Source organism: Macaca mulatta, chromosome 4 (genome assembly GCF_049350105.2).
Source record: "Macaca mulatta isolate MMU2019108-1 chromosome 4, T2T-MMU8v2.0, whole genome shotgun sequence".
Classification (NCBI taxonomy): domain Eukaryota; kingdom Metazoa; phylum Chordata; class Mammalia; order Primates; family Cercopithecidae; genus Macaca; species Macaca mulatta.
The window spans coordinates 41,323,813-41,332,768 of NC_133409.1; positions in this window are offsets into that span (position 1 = coordinate 41,323,813).

Here is an 8,956-nt window from a genome sequence, read left to right on the forward strand (position 1 = left end):
AACTCATTTTATGAGGTCAGCATCATCCTGATACTAAAACCTGGCAGACACACACACACACACACACACACACACACACTTCAGACCAATCTCTCTGATGAACATTGATGTAAAAATCCTCAATAAAATACTGACAAACCAAATACAGCCGCACATCAAAAAACTTACCCACCACGATCAAGTGGGCTTCATCCCTGGGATGCAAGGCTGGTTCAACATACGCAAATCAATAAACGTAATCCATTACATAAACAGAACCAAAGACAAAAACGACATGATTATCTCAATAGATGCAGAAAAGGCCTTTGATAAACTTCAACATCCCTTCATGTTAAAAACTCTCAATAAACTAGGTATTGATGGGACATACCTCAAAATAATAAGAGCTATGTATGACAAACCCACAGCCAATATCATAGTGAATGGGCAAAAGCAGGAAGCTTTCCCTGTGAAAACCAGCACAAAACAAGGATGCCCTCTCTCACCACTCCTATTCAACGTAGTGTTGGAAGTTCTGCCCAGAGCAATCAGGCAAATGAAAGAAATAAAGTGTACTCAGATAAGAAGAGAGGAAGTCAGGCCAGGTGCGGTGGCTCATGCCTGTAATCCCAGCACTTTGGGAGGCCACGGCAGGAGGATCACGAGGTCAGGAGTTCAAGAACAGCCTAGCCAACATGGTGAAACCCTGTCTCTACCTAAAATACAAAAAAAGTAGCCAGGCATGGTGGCAGGCACCTGTAATCCCAGCTACTCAGGAGGCTGAGGCAGAGAATTGCTTGAACCCAGGAGGCAGAGGCTGCAGCGAGCTGAGATCACACCACTGTGCTCCAGCCTGGGCAACAGAGTGAGACTCCGTCTCAAAAAAAAAAAAAAGAGGACGTCAAATTGTCTCTGTTTCCAGATGACATTATTTTATATTTAGAAAACCCCATCATCTCAGCCCAAAAACTCCTTAAGCTGATAAGCAACTTCAGCAAAGTCTCAGGATACAAAATCAATGTCCAAAATTCACAAGCATTTCTTTACATCAACAATAAACAAGCAGACAGCCAAATTATGAATGAACTCCCATTCACAATTGCTACAAAGAGAAGAAAATACCAAGGAATACAGCTACAAGGGAAGTGAAGGACCTCTTCAAGGTCCTTTCTTATTTCTGAACCACTTCTCAAGGAAATAAGAGAGGACACAAATGGAAAAAATTCTATCCTCATGGATAGGAAGAATCAATATTGTGAAAATGGCCATACTGCCCAAAGTAATTTATAGATTCGATGCTATTCCCATCAAACTATTATTGACATTCTTCACAGAATTAGAAAAAACTTCTTTAGGCCAGGCGCGGTAGCTCACGCCTGTAATCCCAGCACTTTGGGAGGCCGAGGCAGGCGGATCACTTGAAGTCAGGAGTTCGAGACCAGCCTGACCAACATGGAGAAACCCAATCTCCACTAAAAATACAAAATTAGCGTGGTGGCACATGCCTGAATCCCAGTTACTCAGGAGGCTGAGGCAGGAGAACCGCTTGAACCTGGGAGGTGGAGGTTGAGGTGAGCTGAGATCATACCACTGCACCACTCTAGCCTGGGCAACAAGGGCAAAACTCCATCTCAAAAAAACAAAAACAAACAAACAAAACAAACAAAATAACTACTTTAAATTTCATATGGAATCAAAGAAGACCCTGTATAGCCAAGACAATCCTAAGCAAAAAGAACAAAGCTAGAGGCATCATGCTACCTGACTTCAAAGTATACAAAGCTACAGTAACCAAAACAGCATGGTACTGGTACCAAAACAGACATATAGATCAATGAAACAGAACCGAAGCCTCAGAAATAACACCACACATCTCCAACCATCTGATCTTCGACAAACTTGACAAAAACAAGCAATGGGGAAAGGATCTCCTAGTCAATAAATGGTGCTGGGAAAACTGGTTAGCCATATGCAGAAAACTGACACTGGACCCCTTCCTTACACCTTATACAAAAATTAACTCAAGATGGATTAAAGACTTAAATGTAAAACCCAAAACTGTAAAAACCCTAGAAGAAAACCTAGGCAATGCCATTCAGGACATAGGCATGGGCAAAGACTTCACGACAAAAACACTGAAAGCGATTGCAACAAAAGCCAAAACTGATAAATGGTTTCTAATTAAACTAAAGAGCTTCTGCAGAGCAAAAGAAACATTATCAGATTGAACAGGCAACCTACAGAATGGGAGAAAATTTTTACAATCTACCCACCTGACAAAGGTCTAATAGCCAGAATTTACAAGGAACTTAAACAAAATTACAAGAAAAAATCAAACAACCCATCAAAAAGTGGGCAAAGGATATGAACAGACACTTCTCAAAAGAAGACATTTACACAGCTAACAAACATATGAAAGAAAGCTCAACATCATTAATCATTAGAGAAATGCAAATCAAAACCACAATGAAATAACATCTCATACCAGTCAGCATGGTGATTATTAAAAAGTCAAGAAACAGATGCTGGTGAGGCTGTGGAGGAAAAGGAATGCTTTTACACTGTTTGTGGGAATGTAAATTAGTTCAACCACTGTGGAAGACAGTACAATAATTCCTCAAGGATCTAGAACCAGAAATACCATTTGACTCAGCAATCTCATTATTGAGTATATACCCAAAGGAATATAAATCATTCTACTATAAAAACACATGCACACATATGTTTATTGCAGCACTATTTACAATAGCAAAGTCATGGAACCAACCCAAATGCCCATCAATGATAGACTGGATAAAGAAAATGTGGCCTATATACACCATGGAATACTATGCAGTCATAAAAAGGAATAAGATCATGTCCTTTGCAGGAGCTTGGAAGAAACTGGAAGTCATCATCCTCAGCAAACTAACACAGGAACAGAAATCCAAACATTGCATATTCTCACTCATAAGTGAGAATTGAACAATGAGAGCACATGGACACAGGGGACACAAGGAGGGGAACAACACACAGCAGGGCCTGTTGGGGGATGGGGAAAAAGAAGAGGGAACTTAAAGGATGGGTCAATAGGTGCAGCAAACCACCATGGCACACACATACCTATGTGACAAACCTGCACTTTCTGCACATGTATCCCAGAACTTAAAGTAAAATAAAACAGATAAATAAGTAAAATAAATTTAAAATAAGTAAAATAAAATTTTAAATCTAAAAATAAAATTAGATTACATTTTTAAAAAGAAGAAGTTTAATGGACTCACAGTTCCACATGGCTTCAGAGGCCTCACAATCATGTTGGAAGCCACAGGAGGAGCAAAGGCATGTCTTACATGGTGGCAGGCAAGAGAGCGTGTGCTGGGAAACTGCCCTTTATAAAACCATCGGATCTCATGAGACTTATTCATCATTACAAGAACAGCAAGGGAAAATCCCACCCCCATGACTCAATTACCTCCCACCAGGTCCCTCCCATGACACATGGGGATCCAACAGACACCACCAGCACCTCATCCCACTTCAAATGTGGTCTCCCATGCTTGAGAAGCAGTACTCACCTTCTGGTCTGCAAAGCGCCATCCTGGCATAATTTGCCTTGGCATTTGTCTTTTAAACGAGTATTTTAAACATATATAACATCTTTGGAAGCCCTTATTTGCATGTATTAGTTATGATATACCTTATACAAATTCCACCACTCTAATTTACCAATCTTTACCAGTTATAAAAGCAGAAACTATAATCGTGTCTTTCAAAATAAGCCTTGGGCTATTTTGTAGCAGTGAAATCGATAGTTGTACTTAACCTAAAGAACCTGTGAGAATCCCACTGCAATGTTGAAGTTTAACAATTAAGCAATACTATCACTGGCTTTCATCATTGAATTTCACAAAATACGTATTTGCTGGGAAAACAGTTGAATCGGCCTGATGACATGAAAAATCTCAGGCCTGTCAAGGATACAGCTGTATTATAATTCCTTAGTGTCCTTTAAGCTGCTTTTGCAATTAATACTGAATGTAACCTTGCTTTTTCCATAATTTCTATAGTTTCATTTGAACGTGTTAACAGGTTAGCAGGGGCCATCAGCCTTGGCGCTGCCGGTGTTATACTGTCCTCTCGTGGCAAATATAGAGAACTGCAGCCTGACGGCTTTTTCCTCTTTCATTTTCCCGTTCCATTATTTTTCCATGCTATACATATCCTTATAAACTGCCTTAAATTCTTTCTGGATTACAGCAAAATCTAAATAAATAGATAAATAAACATAGAATATGGGAACTGTTGACTAGGAGCTTAAAACATGGGTTGGAAAACCCATCTGCCTGGGTTCAAATCCCAGCTCTTAAAGCCCAGCACAGTGGCATGCGCTTGTAGTCCCAGATTCTTGGAAGGTTGAGGCAGGACAATGGCTCAGGTTCAGGGGAAAAATAAAAAATGAAAATTCCAGCTCTGCCACTTAATCAGCTGTGAGAACCTGGGTTATCTACTGGGGTGGAGACTGTCTCTCTATGCCTAGCTCCTCATCTGTAAAATGAGGATAACAATAGCCAACATTGCATAGTGTTGATATACCTCCATGGCAAGCACTAAGAACAGAACTGGCACATGGTAGGTGCCATTCAATGTGAGAGCTTTATGGCTGGGCCAGGTGGCTAACACCTGTAATCCCAGCACTTTGGGAGGCCGAGGCGGGCAGATCACTTGCGGTCAGAGGTTCAAGACCAGCTGGGGCAACATGGTGGAACCATCTCTACTAAAAATACAAAAATTAGCCGGATGTGGTGGCCCACACCTGTAATCCCAGCTACTCTGGAGGCTGAGGTGGGATAATCGCTTGAACCCAGGAGGCAGAGGTTACAGTGAGCCGAGATCGTGCCACTGCACTCCAACCTAGGCAACAGAGCAAGACTCCTTCTCAAAAACAAACAAACAAACAAAAAACCAAAGTGAGAGCCTTATCACCTAAAAGGTCAATTACAGTTTATTCTTAAATACAGTGGAACAGAAGTTCTCTGGGACCCACAGACCACTTCCCCACTGTGTCCAAATTTGACACAGAGTGCAGAAACTGAAATTGCAACCCAGCTGAGCTGTGATTGTGTTTTTTTCCACTGGAGGAAGTAAATCGTAGAACGTTAGTGTTGTACATTGGACCTTGGAGCACGTTCCATTTGGCCTCCTCATTTTACAGTTGAGCAGTTTGAGGCCAGAGAAGTGATAGCTCAGTTCTCCCGATACACTTCCATGCTGTGATCACTGCTTCATGCTCTGAGCCCTTGTAAACACAGGAATTTCCATGAAGAGGAAAGGACAAAGCTGTGACCAACCAGCCATAGGTTTCCCAGCCCTAGTTTTCCCCATGCAGCTACAGAAGTTACCCTGGAATAACCCATGAGCAAGGCCACAGGCACAGACACTTCAGGAGCTGACAGGAATAGATCTTTAGACACAGGAAGGCTTTCCTACCCAACCCCACCACCAACTTTTACAAGCCAACATTTCCCACAAGATAAATATAAGAACTAGTCTGGTCAAAGGATAACAAGGCAGTAGGTACTGGAAATTCTGGACCATTTGTACTACTCAAGCTAACTACAATGCAAGGCAGGCTTTGGAACTTAAGGCAAGCTATTATGTCCGGCTCTGCAACAATTTCAGAATCCGTGTCCTCTGTAGTGGACGGACTGTGATGCACCACCATGCTCTGTCCTCAACAGAGGCTGTCCTCTGACAACCCTCTCTGAAAACTGCCCTCAGCTCAAGAAGGTTGCTTTGTTCAAGGTCAAGCCCCCCAATGCTTAGTCAATGAGAAAGTGTAGAGACTCAGCACTCCCAGAGCGATGGGGGACAACTCTAGAGCCCCCGGGTTTCTGCTGAGGCCCTGCTGAGATTGCACCACAGCCCAGCTCCCCCCTCACTTGAGTATTATCCTGAGGACATGCCCAGAGAGATGTCCCGCACGTTCATTTCTACTCAGAGCCTGCTTGCCAGAGAAACCAGATCAACAGCCCTTTTCTGATATAAAATTTCACACTTCTTGATATAAAATTTCGCTCTTCTTGACCTGGTTGGGATTTTGTGGGGGTTTTTTTGTTTTGTTTTGTTTTTTGTTTTTGTTTTGAGGGGAAGAGGATCATTTTAAAATAAATCCATCGTACACTTAGCCTCTCCAATCTGAGAAGAGAGTGTGCTTTCTATCTGGCAAAACCTGTTTAAAATGCTCTTTCCCGATTGCTGCCATCTAAATTATCCTCTGTGTAAATGGCTATTTCTCCGCATACCTAATTCCAATGATGGAATGCTTCTGTTCCCCCAAAATTCACACACTGAAATCCTAACTTCCAAGGTGACCGTATTTAGGAGGTGAGGCCTTCGGGAGATGATTAGGTCAAGAGAGCGAAGTCCTCGTGATTGCATTAGTGCCCTTGTGAAAAACCCCAGAGAGCTCTCTCACCCCTTCAGCCATGTGAAGACACAGCAAGAAGATGGCTGGGCCTTCTGTGAACCAGGAAGCAGGCCCACCCCAGATACCAAATCTGCCAGCACCTTGATCTTGGGCTTCCCAGCCTCCAGAACTGTGAGAAATAAATTTCCATTGTTTATAAGCCCCTCTGTTTATGGTATTTTGTTATAGGAATCTTAACGGACTGTTGGAAATTTTTATTTAGATTTCATAATTAAAACACAAATACATATTCATTGTAAAAGTGTGACCTTTTGATCCCCCCTCCCCAGGGGGCCCCTGCCACTGTTTCCAATCTGGGTCCTCTTCAGATTTTGATACACACTCCTGGGTAGTCACGTCTCCCCTCCCTGCCTTGAAAACCACTATCATCTGCATATCAACCAGTCAAGATTTTGAACATTACCTTCTTGCAGTCTATATTATAAAACCTTTTATAAAAATGTCTCCAAATATAAAATACTATTAGAATGCTTGGTGAAATGTCCTTGCTTAAGCACCTTAGTTTGAGAGCACCAACACACACCCAGTTTGGAGGGCAATGCAACCTACTCAAAGGCATTTGAAGAAGTGGGAGAAGGGACTCTTCCAGGGCAAGAGGGAGAAGTCAGGAAAAGAAGCTATTAACATAACTTGCGAAAGAAAGCATCAGCATTTACAGTAATTTCATCAAATTTAAAAGTAATCAAATCTGGATTTTATAACATTTAGGCATCAGGTCATTTATGTATAGGCTCATGAGGAAGGCCTAAACTGAATCCCCAATCCTCAAGAATTCTAAAGTGAACACAGCAGTTACCGGGAGCCCAAAATAAGGCCCCTGAGGCTTCCCAGGATTTTAGGGCATATGGTCATGTCCCCCAGGATACCAGGAGTTATACTTCGAAACACCGGGGAGCACAAAGTCAACTCAATTCTAATGCATCACTGGTGTTGAAATGTGCTTTGGGAAGGCAGGAAATCTATTCCAATGTACAACAAAAAAGCCCACCAAAAAACCAACTTGGGGTTTGTCAAGAAATAATATACTTCACTTGGCAGAGGATAGTATCTTCCTGCTGGTTGTTGAGGGATTGCTGATTACATATTTTTGAACAAGGAAACTAGAAAACTGAAAATGCAAGCCTACCTACTTGGAAAATAAAGTTATTTCAAGAGAAAAAAAAAATCTTATTACAAGGATAATGAGAAAAGTCAGGGTGGGGAAAACATTTAAGAGAGTCAGGAACAACAGCAAGAACAAAAACTGTTGGTAGCTAGATAAGAAATATCAAAAACAATCACAGGCTGGGTGCAGTGGCTCATGCCAGTAATCCCAGCACTTTGGGAGGCTGAGGCGGGTGGATCACTTAAACCCAGGAATTTGAGACTAGCCTGGGCAACATGGTGAAACACCATCTCCACAAAAAATACAAAACTTAGCCAGGCATGATGGTATGTGCCTGTAGTCCAGCTACTTGGGAGGCTGAGGTGCGAGGATCACTTAAGCCCAGGAATTGGAGGCTGCAGTGAGTCATGACTACACCACTGCACTCCAGCCTGGGCAACGGAGGAAGACCCTGTCTCCAAAAAAAAAAAAAAAAAATCACAGAAGGAATAATGAACAGGCAGGTATTGAAACTACACTACGACAGGAGCAGGGACTCACGCTTATAATCCCAGCACTTTGGGAGGCCAAGGCAGGAGGATCACTTGGGGCCAGGAGTTCGACACCAGCCTAGCCAACATGAGACCCTGTCTCTACAAATTAGCCAGGATGGTAGTGCACACCTATATTCCAGCTACTTCAGAGGCTGAGGGAAGAATATCACTTGAACCCAGGAATTTGAGCTTGCAGTGAGCCATGACTGCACCACTCACTCCAGCCTGCGCAACAGAATGAGACCTTATCTCTTAAAAAAAAAAAACAAAAAAAAACAAAAAACAAAAAAACTACACTATTATGCTTGTGGTGTCATTACAAATGCTTTTGGCTGCAAGTAACAGAAAACCCACAGGGCATATTTTTCTAATATATCTTTCTGACAAGAAGTCTGCAAACAGGACTTGTTGATGTTGGTTCAACAGCTCAGCAATGTCATCTCTGTGATTCTAACCCTTTTCTTCATGGTCATAACTGCCCCACAGCCACTCCTAACTGGAATATGGCCAGGAGAAAGGGTTGAGAATGGAGGTGGGGCCAGGCAAGCAACTCTCTGCCACAACAAGAAAACTGTAGGAAACCTGGGCTTTGTTGAAAGTGAAGAGCTTGGCAAAATGGGTGGGGCTGAGTCCATTGCAATGGTGACCTGAGCTCCCTGGCTGCTGCATACAGTCTGAAGGGTCCAGGGAAACATGTAAATTTCCATATCACATTAGTATGTGGGTGAAGAGGGACAAAATATCTGTTGCAAACTTATGTTTCATTTCTATTATCCAAGAAACTACCTATGAAATTCCTCACAAAAAACAAACAAACAAAAAGGTCAGACTATGTGGTGAGAAAACATGAATTTGAATTGCTACAAAACA